The following is a 12,198-nucleotide window of genomic DNA, read 5'->3' on the forward strand; positions in this document are numbered from 1 at the left end:
AGACACAGCGAGAAACTCTGGCTGATTTCACGCGGAAAATATTTCCCGTTCGGCACGACGACCAGCGGCGAGTCGCGCGGACGCGATAAAACACGAACCAGAGGAATTCCTCGCCGATAACGAGCGGTCGCCACGCAAAGGGAGGGAGAAAGCGAGGCAAAAATACCGCGAAATTTATTCGCCACTACCGAATTACTTATTTAGCTCGGAACCTAAATACTGAAACGATACGACGATAATCGAGCAACCGAACGCAACAACTTTCTTCGATCGGCGACCGTGGGGAATCGTGCGATGGCGCGCGCGCGCGCGCGGCCCGGGAACTAGGCCATTGTCTCTCAAATTGGACGATCAGGAGCGTCTCATGAGAATGCAAAAAGTCGGGATCGGTTAGTCCGTATTGCAAAGGCGCGCATCGGTGGCCGGCGGCGGCGTCGAGACGACGCTACCGATCGGTCACGTTCGTGCTCGTGTGTCGCGTCGACACGCCGTCCCTGTCCTGTTCTGTCCTGTCCTGTCGTGTCCTACCGTGTCGCGTCGCGTCGAGTCGCGTCGCGTCGAGTTGCTGCGCGCCTCTCTCGCGAATTTAACGCTGCCTCTGTCTGTCTCTGTCCGTTGCACGCGCTGCATCGCGCGCCGGCCGCACGAACGTTGTTGCATTCGCACTACGCCGAATGACAATGAGACGACACAGGCCGCGCTCCGCACACACGCTCCGAGCGTATGACACACATTTCGTTCACCTCTCTTGTCTTCCGCGGACTGCAGCGGGTACTAAGCGTTCCTGCGCGCACGCCGTCGTGCATCCGTGTGTACGTGTACCCGCGCGAACGCGTCGTCGCTATCCCAGTCGCTAGAAACCTATGCTTCACCCCGTGTTCCCCGTCGCTCCGTCACCCTGCAGTCCATCTTTCCATCGCACCAATGCCGAGGTTTCATTTTATTCCGAACCCGATCCAGTTCACGGGCGTGGTGTCGGCGTCGAACCACCTGGAAACTCTCTCGGTGACCCAGTGTCTACCGTCATCATCCTAGAGTCGTTCTTTCGATAATTCCTATACCGATATTTCGTTTTATTCCGAGTGCAATTTCACGATAATTTCCATCGGACTATCCGTCAAAGGAGCTTTGGTAACGCGCTATGGAGTCATTTCTGCGATCGTGTGTACATCCTAAGCTGGATTGCAATTTAAGCCCATAGCTCATCCTAGCCTACGTCTATCTAGATGATCTCTGAGCGTCTTTTCGATGAACAGTTTATCGGGGTTCATAGCTGTTTGGGTTGGGTAGCAACAGCTGTTTGGTCGTAGGTAGGTAGGTGGAAGCGTGCAGAATGAGCGAGAATAATTCCAAATCCTTACCCGCTTAAAAACAGTTTAATCGTTTAGCCACGCTACTACTATCTCGCGTTCGCTCGCGTCTCCTATCGAGAGTGTATATACGCGCAGATATACACGTAATCTTTTTTCAAAGAAACCATTTAGACCAGCGATTTATGAACGTGTGGCCATATTGGTACAGGAATCGATTACAAGGCTCTCAGCTCCTTTGTGCTGGAAAATTAGCCATCGCAAAGTTGTCCGACTAGCGTCCATTACTCACGAATCATTCGAGTAAACAAAGTCTGTTCTCCGAGTCATTTTTCTATGCACGAGAGACGCTCGTGTTCTAAATTGATTACTAAATCTCGAATCGAGGCTCGACCCGTTTTCACAACTCCTGGGACCACTGGCCGTGACAGAGATACATATTCTAGGGAACCGCTCGGTTAAAATTCGCTTTCGAAGGTTACGCTTCAGCCCCGGATGGCCGTTGGCAGCCCTAGTGTTCGACTTATTTGCATCTCAATGCCCGAGAGAGGAGATAGCGATTTTTCGGGGGGCAGTAGCGGGAGAGGAACAGGGAACTCGTTTTCTCTTCCGCGAAGGCACTCTTGAAAAGTTTCCATTGGTCCTTGATCGGAAAGAGTACGCGTACGCGGGTTAAACGACACGGCACAGGGACGAGCGATGCTCCTTCGCGAGGGGCAATGGCGAAATAATCGTTTTTACTGGCAGACGTGCGAGGGGCATTCGGCTTTGCTCGTTCGCTAATTAAAATGTGGAGCCATTCCCGTGCTCGCAGCGTAACCTGCGTCTGCGTTCGGCCTTTTTATCCTCCCCGGCATTGATTGTCGCCAGCATCCGCCTGCACCGCGTCGTTTTCACCACGAAATCGAACGTCTCGTGAAAACCGCTCGGCTCAGCCGGATCTTCCATATTTCACGAACATAATCCTCGTTTCCTCAAGGACGAAAATTTTCAGGGGACACCAACGGGTACCGTCGATGGTCCACGCTGAAATTCACGTTCAGATCGTTTCGATGATATCGTACGAGAAGAGACATTACGAAATGCATAAGTATAAATCATCGGATCTATAATTATGGCGTGTACCGGAGAAGAGAGAAGACAAAAGTAACGATGACAGTGCTTACTGAGAATCCTGACATGGCTCTCGGACAATATACTTGTCAAGTACCATGGTCAGATTGAATGCAAATCTCTTTGACCCGTTCGTAGTAAAATAATTCAGAATATACTCTTATCGACAAATTTCTTTTTTATTATATCACGGTTGCAAATATTTTCAAAAATATCTACACCTTAATATTTCCGCAACATACGTCACGTGTCAATTATTCCATGATAAGAATCCGTGCTCATTAATAAAAAGAAGGCCGAACGAAGAATGAGTGTATTCGTAGCCAACACTGTTTGCTCGTAACGCGATTGCGCATAAATACACACTCCAGTGATAACGATTTTAAAAGAAACCTCGCTTTTTCCTATTTATTAACACGTCTTTAGCCTACTAATTACTTTCACGGTATTATAAATATCGCGTCTTGCGAATAATTACAATAACCACAATAACCTCCTCTATCCGTAACTAATTCTTATCCCACGCGACCCGAGGGGAAAGTCACGTAAAGATGGCGGCACGCAACGCGATAATTCACCTGCACAGCGAATCGCTCGAGTCAGACTCTCCGAGCAGAATTTTCCCAAACTCGAACCCGATTGAAAAGCGAGACAATCCAAGGAATCGCATGAGCGAAGTTCGGAATTGCGCGTTTCTATCGGAAAGCGAAATTCGTTTATCGACGAACCAGTTCCACGTCCACGGAAGCGTGGCTATCAAGGAAGCGAGCAGAGAGGTTTGCCAAAGTGAGGACGAGCGTGGAGCATCACTCCGCGAAGCGTGACCGGCGTTAGTTATGCAACGTTTTGTTGCCACGCGTCCTTGTTGCCCGCATTGGTATTATCTTACTTAGAGCCAGCGAGTCGATTACGATTCGTTGCCTTGACGATGATTCTCTCGTGGAAAGGTGAAGGAGACCATCGACCGATCGATACCCCGTCGAGGCTTTTCGGGAGATCAAGCGATCTTCGTTTCATCGACGAATGCAAACGCGAATTCGAGAAATCGTTAGACCATTCGCGAAAATTCTCTTCCTTTTCCGTGCTCGCGAAGAAAAATGGGGGCGCCGGCTGGCGTGTTTCGACGAACACGATACATCTGCGAAACCGCTACAACGTAACAATGACTCAGGGATCTCTTGTGTCTATGAGCAACTTTTTGCACGTTATTACGATGTCCGAAATAAAGGAAAAAAGAAATATCCCACGTACCCTGCATTCTTCGTGTCTATGTTAATACCCCTGAATTTGTAAGTGCTCTAACCATTAAGGAAATACGCAGTCTCATTCGACGGGTCTCGTAAGATCCATCAAACCTCGTCGGAATCAGTAAGTCAAATAGAGCGGCGGATCGTGAGTCAGCCCATGAATATCGACGAACCGCTCGATCGACCCCAGAATCGGCCTTGCGTTCGGCATTTATTCGACACGATCTCGCCTGAAAATAAACAGGAAGATCCTCGGAAATGATAGACAACGAGCACGTACGCTGGTGATCGATAAACGAATCCAAATGGTGTGGCTGCGAGTGCCAGAGGATTCGTCGATCACTCGAAATTCCTGACGTATCGAGGCCGAAAAGCTGGCAAGATGGAGCGACGAAGCGCGAAGAATCCGAGTCTCCTCGCGATTAGGATCGTTTTATTTTTCCTCGATCGAGTATAAGGAACGAGGTACGAGTGCTCGGATCTTTGGCACGAATAGATCGCCGTGGCAGGTGACACACGCAACAGCCGCGAGTGCCTTCCACGCATAATCGACGCACTCCTCGCACCTCGGTTCGAGATACAAGGTTGCTCGTAACTGTGTCACTGTCAATCAAGCTCATCGGTATGTATAACGCTTATCTAAACACTAGTCGATATGCCAGGCGCTTTAATTATTTTCATGGTCTAAAGTACGGGAAGGGAATGTGTCATTCCGTCCTGGCACATACAGAAGAATCTGGCGTGGCAGTGTCCGCGGCAAAAACCACATTCTTCGCGACATAGTCGGGATAATAAGCAGTAAATGGTTAATAGAGGACTCTATTATGCGAGACTCTTAAAAATGCCTCGAGTATTTGCTAAATATTATACGACCACTCGTCAACTTGATGGAGCCACTCGTCTTCCCTGTTACTTGCCAAAATTTCTGCGAGTCATCCAGTTTCGACGACACTCGTGCTGTAACAGGAAGACATCTTCATCTTCCGTAGCAGCGCCAACACTTGGGATCTTAGATCTACAGGATCTCTTCCTTTTATCAACGATCAGCTCGATTTGCCTTGCTGGCGTTAATCGAGGAACGTTCATCAAGTGGCATAAACTCATTAGCAATACAAACAGTCGGATGGTACGAGTTTCTCGCGTGATTCTCAAGCATCGAGTGCAGGCCTTGTCGGTCAGGCGAGCGTAATTTTCAACAGTCGAATCGGCGTTCTTCCTCGCAATGCGATTAATTAGCAACCAAATGGTCGATGCTAATCCTCCGCCGCGCTTATGTAAACCAGCCGCGCAATGGTACTTCCGCGATCGCTTTCATAGAAACACAGGAGCCGGTGCCTCGGAGGACGCGGAGGAAATCACCGCAAATCGTTAATTTTTCTCCGTCGGAATTTTTTTATCGTACCCTGCGACATCTCGTACCTTGGCGATGATCTCGGGATATCTCGGGATATCGCGGCGCGAGAGAAAACGCCTGATTCATCAGCCTGACGAAACGTTCGTTTGTATCAAATCCTATAATCCTCTCGAAAGTTCTGTCGTGTTACTGCAACAGTGTTTTCTCTTCTATATCCTCGTAACGAAATCGGATTTCCATTTGTGGAGCTAGTGAATCTAAAACCTCGTGGAGTCGGTTGTCGTGAAAAGAAGAGCCTGGTTAGAAGTTATTGTCCAGTGTGTCGAACGAATGACGATTTTATCCGAGATGTAAGCGATGGTCGATCGAGCATGGTCGTAGGCTGGTTTCCGACAAGCGTGATATAAGGCCGGAGTGATGGTACACTAAAAGAGATCGAAGTACGCCTCTACCATTCGCTAACCTATAGCTGGTACATCGGTATCAGCTCTTCGAACACCTGTTCCGAGTTCGCTTTCGTAACAATGCTTATCGAGATTCGTTCTCGTTACGAGACCGACCGCAACGCTCGTAGGCGGATGAGTTCTCTTCCTGGTACAGGATCGCAGCGTTGAATCATTGCACTTGAAATCGGCTGCAATGATACGTAGGAACCATCGGGTTACCTAACCCGAACGATTACCCGTCGCGACGCTTTGTTACCTAATTGTCGGGCAATTTCGTTTAATCGTGAATAAAGTCTCGATGAACGGTCGAGTGGAAATGGATAGGTGACACGAAGCCGAGCAATCGCAAAAATTCTCGCGTCTCACGGATTCCTTTTCACGCGTGCCTTCGATGAATAGCTCCGCATATTTCAAAGCGGTCGCGTCTGGCTCGTTCAAAGGCTCACGTAAATCGGCACCGAACACAATTCATATTTCTCTCGAACGGCCATCACGATGGGAACTCCATAAATCATGCATTGAGCGGCGATTTCAACGATCCATAAATCACCGGGAACGCCTGGAAGAAGGTGGTGCTGCCGTCAGATAGCCCGGCCCTAGCCGTGGATCGTCCCTTCGAGCTTCGAGGATCCACCTTCCTCGGCATTGTCTTCGTGCGATGCGATGGGTGGAATAAAAAAGATAGGGCCGACGAGTCGCGAGGAGTTCGACTAGTTATCGCATTCCGCTTGGAACCGTAGATGGTTCGTCTTATACATCCCGCGAGGCTCGTTTCCACCAAGCTCTTTTCTTGTCCCGACCAGAAGCTTCGAGCTTCTTGCGAGCCAAGCGTTCATAGGATCGCTTAAGCGTACTTTGGACGATAGAACAAGGGAATACGTAGTCGACGATCGTCGCAGCGAAGCACGCGTTAGCATAAGTCAACCGATAACTATTCTTCAACGTCGGATGTACAGGATGGGGCAAGGAACTGTCGTAAAGTACATTTCGATCGGATCTAACCACGAGGGGGACCTTGAGTCGTCGATCCAGCGCCGTAAAGATGGCAGGAAGCGTGCTATTCGTACCGTGGATTAAACGTCGAAACAAGCAATTATGCAACGATCCTTCGAGCGGAGGTTTCTGTGTAACGTTTTATCGAGAATTCCTTTCAATAGGTCCGTGTGATTTCTTTCTCGGAAGCGTTTACGCCAGGAAATCGCTGAGAAATCGTCGGATAAAAAATCCTGGTTAAAATGTTTATCGAAGCATTTTGACGGTGCAGGGAGGGTACGTTCAGGCTCCAATGACCGTGACCATGAGGAACGCGAGAGGAAACGGATATCTCTGTCCACGAATAAGCATAGCATGTCGCGGTGTACGATTTTCAAACATGATCGGAAGCACCAACGTCCGGAAACGAAAATTCACGAACGATCGAAACAGCAATGGTGTTACTCGAAAATCCCAGAGATAACCCATCTGCGTTGGACCCATCTATCTAGCCATCTAAGACTAGTTCCCGCAGCGATTCATAAATAATTCACCAGCGTTCGTAAAACACGGACGACAGAGAACAGATGAAACGGCAGATTCGTCCATGTTTCAGCGATCCGCGTCGTGGTTGTAATTTCACTTCCGCTTTCGTATCGCGCCAACCCGACTCACTTGGTAAATCAGGCTGACGTAACGCGTCTCCACGAGCGTCCCTAGAGACATTCGCACGCGTGGATAGAGCAAAGTATATCGAGGATCGGGTAGGATGAAAAGAGAGAGAGGATGGAAGAAACGAAATCGCGGGATGTAGAAGTATAACGTGGTTGTCTGTTCGACATGAGCGATAAAAGGCCTTGGCGAGCCTTGACCGGTGGACCGTTACTTTACGCCATCCAGGAGCGTGGATCAAGCTCCTTATTTCCCTCTTACCGGGACACCTTCGTTCTACGGCGCATTGTCGTTTCATCATCGCCACTTTTCTCGTCGATCTAACTTTCCGCAGCCTGGAACACTCGACCTCGAGTGCGAATAACGATACAATTCGCCTGTCGTCGGAACCCAGACAGATATCCAACGATGGTACCCTTTGATGGTTCCCCTGGAACGCACGATCCGAGGAATAAATCGATCTACGAATCGGTCGTAAAATTATTCAAGAACGTTTTCGAATAAATGCTCGTCTCGGACGATGTTCCACGTTCGCGTGTAATTATTTCGTAACCCAGCGAAATAGCCGCATTTGCTCCGCGCTACGTAAGCCGTTCCGCCATCAACGCGTCAAGCGACATACAGTTTTCCACTTGGAGGTACGCGCACCGCGAGCAATGTAAGTTAACGAAAGTTTATTACCGGCCAAGTATACGCGGAAAAATCGGTAGCAGCGAGCCGTCGTCGCGATCTAGATCGTTTCGCGAAACGTTGTCGCAGTCTGAGCCCACGGACATGGCGGAGCGACGATAAATACTCGATTTAGCGAAGGTAGAGCATTGTCGGCTAGTTAGCGGAGCAACGCGACGGTGACTCACGTTTCAGCGATATTTAACATTCCGCGGTGATACGAAAGCGGTTCTGCTCGCTTCCTACGCGTCTTTGGCCGTCTCTGACCGCCGATATATTAAGCGCTTGAAAACGACCGGCTAATTATAGAAGATCTGGCCGGATGATTGTCTGAAAATTGGCCGCGAGTGCCCTCCGCGTCTAACCGCGTTCCTCGCGAGATGGGAAAAGCGATTACGGCGACCGTTAACCGTAACGTAACTGGGCATGGAAATGACGCTCCAAATTTCTCTGCCAACGCGGACGTGGTTGCGCAAACGTTGCAAACGTGTCGAAACTTCCCACGTCGAGGGTAACCGGAGGAATCAAGATCGCGAGGACAACGAACGCGTTTCGTCCGTGGCGTTTGCAGGGATGAGAGGCCGATCCCGATGCGACTCGAGCTTTATTCGGGACTCGGAGAGATATCTCACTCGGCACGCCGACTCGCGCCATGGCCAGATCTCGCGCGTGCTGGGACCGCGCGACGGTCGAGGCGGTGGAGAAAGGACTAAAAAGGAAACGATTCCGCGCCCAAGCTAAATCACCGCCAAGGCATTACGTTATAACGATCTTGCATAAATGCTCGACATCTTGGTCGGCCGTAACGCGGTCCTCGCCCATTCACCGCGGCTCCTCGCGCATACGCGTCATTAACTGTACGCCCCGAACGTCGATCTTTACGACCTGCGTCAATGTCTTCTTTCCTCCCATCTGCATCCCCGGGAATCTCGGGACGTCGATAAAAAATGCCAACCGGCAGGGGATCTGAATTTATTGCGGACGAAATTTACGAGCCGAGCACACCGCTCCCGACATCCGTATTCACGACGGAATAATTTCAACTGTTTTTGCGTTTTAATGGAACGACCTGCGTGCGGAACAGGGCGAGATGAACTCCGGTGGAGGCAAAGAGCGGGTCCGTTGTTTGGAAAGGTGTGTGGTACTCTCGAGGGGTTCGGAAACCAGTCGGAGATTGTTCGAGAAGCGTTAAAGTACTCGAGACGAAGTGTGTTCTATTTGCGGTACAAAGGCTCCGCGTTTTTCTTTCCGAAGAAAATTAGCTATATTTTAATACACTACGGGTCGATTTACATTTAGCGTGGTGGAGATACAGGCACGTTAATGCCCACTTTAACGTTCGCAACGTGGGACCGTGTCTGGACGATTATCTGGGCGGGTGACTTCTGAGAACACGACTGAGAGAAGGGGACTGAACGAGTGCGAGAGAGATATGGAATAATGGCACAATGCGTACGCTGCAATGACAAAGAATAATATCGGCGGCACTTTGTGAATCTAGCTTTAAGAATTGGCGGGGATATCAAAGTAAGCGGAATCCTTAGCCTCGCCGGGCAGAACGTTTAAGGTATCTCGAAACTCGAGTTTGATAAATAGGTCCCCCTTCGAAGAAGCTGCGCGATTATATAAATTCCCAGTGCGATATAAATATTTATAACATCGGATGTTGGAGGATACAAAGATCGCGCATTTTTCACTCAACTGGCGCCACTTCGTTTGACTCGCGAAGAATTATGCGAATCGCACTTTGAGGAAAACATCCTGAGCGCGGTTTCGCGTTGTTCGTACCTGGTGACAAGTTGCTGGACGACCGAACGGGACAGGATCTTCGCGATTCGTCGCACAAATTCGCGTGAATCGTCATTGGTCGATGACGCAATGCACAAAACATTATGTTCGACGGCGCGATTAAGTATGCAGCGCCATCGGGTCGTCTACTTAATTACGCTCATCCTTCTACATCATTATGTATCATTTCATAAATCAATCGAAGAATCTTCGCGTTCGCGTGGATCTTGATCGACACGAGCCAGTAGGTACACCGGAAACGCGCCGCAGTATCGATCCCGCGATCGAAGAATGATTTGCAGAAGCAGAAAAAAAACATCTCCGACTCCCCTGATTATTTCACGCTACTTACTCATGTAAAACGAATCCGAGGCAGATGATCATTTGCGGACGAGTTCCTAGGATCGCAACTATATAATAACGTTGTTGCGCTTTGCATAACACTCGCGTGCGAATTAATTTAACTTGGACACGCGAAAGGAACGCCGTACCGTCGTTTCGTCGTAAAACGAAATGATCATTCGGGTGTTTGACGTGCGTGTTTATCATCTTCGTTGGATCCGCGGATCGTTAATCCTTTCGCTACGGTGAGCATCGCTACAGAGTCCCTCCCCTAGAACGAAGCGCCGTGCTAAAGATGGAAACATTACGCAAATTAAGAAAAAGAAAAAGAAAAAGAAAAGGAAAACCGATCATCGCAATAGCGCTTGCAATTCTTTGCAGAGATGGAAACATTACGCAAATTAAGAAAAAGAAAAAGAAAAAGAAAAAGAAAAGGAAAACCGATCATCGCAATAGCGCTTGCAATTCTTTGCGAAGAGAGTTAATTAGAACGGGAGCACTTGTTTTAATTTTTGACTCAATTTTTGTGGTCAGTGACTATAGTCATCCGTCGATGGTAGATGGCGCCTCGTGACCAGTGACTATAGTCACCCGTAGTAGCGAAAGGGTTAACCACCAAAAGGCGCCACCGAGCACTCGTACGGAAAACGCGAGTATTTCGAATTTCGGGCCAAAGTGGCGAATATCGTGCGGGATCTACGCGCGATCGATCGGTTCGCGTGCCGGCGTAATGGCCGGCGTACGCAGAGACGACGCCGCGTAACGCGTGCAACGCCACGCACTCGCACACGTGGGGGTTTCACGGGCGTGCGGTCGCGCATCGTATGAATGGTGTGGGACAATGCTTCTCTACCATGACCCACTGACACACAAATAAAGATATTAACGCGATATTCATAGACGACGCGATTTTTCTCATCCCTGTGTATCTACGGAATTGCGTAACCAAGTCGCTAGTTGCAACTTCGCCGATCTCCGACCGAAATTGTTGCGAAACGCAGAAGGCCGGCGGGACATACGCGCTATCAGTGTGTTAGTATTGTTTATGAAGTTTCGAAACGTGTTCGTGGAACATCGGAATTCGGCGTATTCGAGCCTGGAAGGATATAAAATGTACCGCTATACTTTCACTCATTTCCAGCAATTTTTTTTCCTCTCCGAGTTTCCGAAACGATTAATAGGGCTCCACGCAAGAGCGTTTCGTCACCGATGGAAACGTGTTCGTGGAATTCGGGCCCTCAGGCCTGTAGGCAAATTTCGAGAGTTATTCGAGGAACCTCGCGCGTTGATCGATCGCTATGACGGCATTTCCTTGAGATCTTCTCGCTGTCTCGCGACGCGATTAGAAATCAACGATCGAATTGTACCGCTTGTTACCGCTTTGCGGGTAAAAACCGGGATGGAGTAGGTACTTTCAGTGTACCGGATATCCTAGGTGATTTTACATAGCTTTCTTCTTCCATGGGAGTTCCAGTGTTAATAAAGCACGTTCTCTCGCGAGATATGAAATTTCCTCGCGCAATTTTGCCGCGCGAGAGGCGCTCTCGAACGATCGACGGGTAAACGTGGTTTACCTGCGAGCCTGCGGCCCAACAATGTAGATACCAGTGGATGGCCGTCGATGATCCACGGCTTTTCACTTTGGCCTCGTTTGCACTACGTTTCGTCGCGCTATCTACAGCTGCGGGATTTGAATTTAAAGTCATTGTCGCTTCGCGATTGGTATTGACGAAACCTTCGGTATCACTGTCCTTCGATCATTCCAACGTGCCTGCCGCAATTATATCTCCCGACGATGCTCCCCGGCAACGTTAACGATGCCGTAAAATACACGAATAACAATGAATCCAGAAGCGTGCACTTGCAACGCAAAATACAGGGACCACAGCAGCGTTTCGACACGAAAATATTGCGAATTCAGTGTACCCGGGCTCGTAAAAACGTTCTAACCCTGACACACATACGATCTGGAGTCAAAAATTCCCAAATACCTGCGCTCGTAGCTCGATCGACACTAATCGTTATCGTTAAAACATGATCGCGCCGCGACATTCCATTCGCCGTAGTCTAATTTCTAAACGAGGCACAGTAGCAGTCGTCGAAAGCGACTCGTGTTTCGTCACGATCTACTGACCACCGAAAAGGAAACCCATTTGCTTTTGTTTTCGAGCATCGTCTCTTCTATCGGAACGAATCACAGCTAGCCTTTCTTCCGCAGAAATGCCGCGTCATTGGGATAATTAAAAGTGGAACGACCCGGCCACGCGAATCTCCGAACCCCTGGG

At 49.2% G+C, this 12,198-nt stretch overlaps 1 protein-coding gene across 1 annotated transcript in view; it reads left to right on the forward strand.

The window, feature by feature from the left end:
* Best2 (bestrophin family protein) overlaps positions 1-12,198 on the forward strand; it is a 46,201-nt gene that overhangs the window by 4,373 nt on the left and 29,630 nt on the right. The window lies entirely within an intron of this gene.

The sequence above is a fragment of the Eufriesea mexicana genome, unplaced genomic scaffold (assembly GCF_001483705.2).
Source record: "Eufriesea mexicana isolate 0111107269 unplaced genomic scaffold, ASM148370v2 scaffold2839, whole genome shotgun sequence".
NCBI classification, from domain to species: domain Eukaryota; kingdom Metazoa; phylum Arthropoda; class Insecta; order Hymenoptera; family Apidae; genus Eufriesea; species Eufriesea mexicana.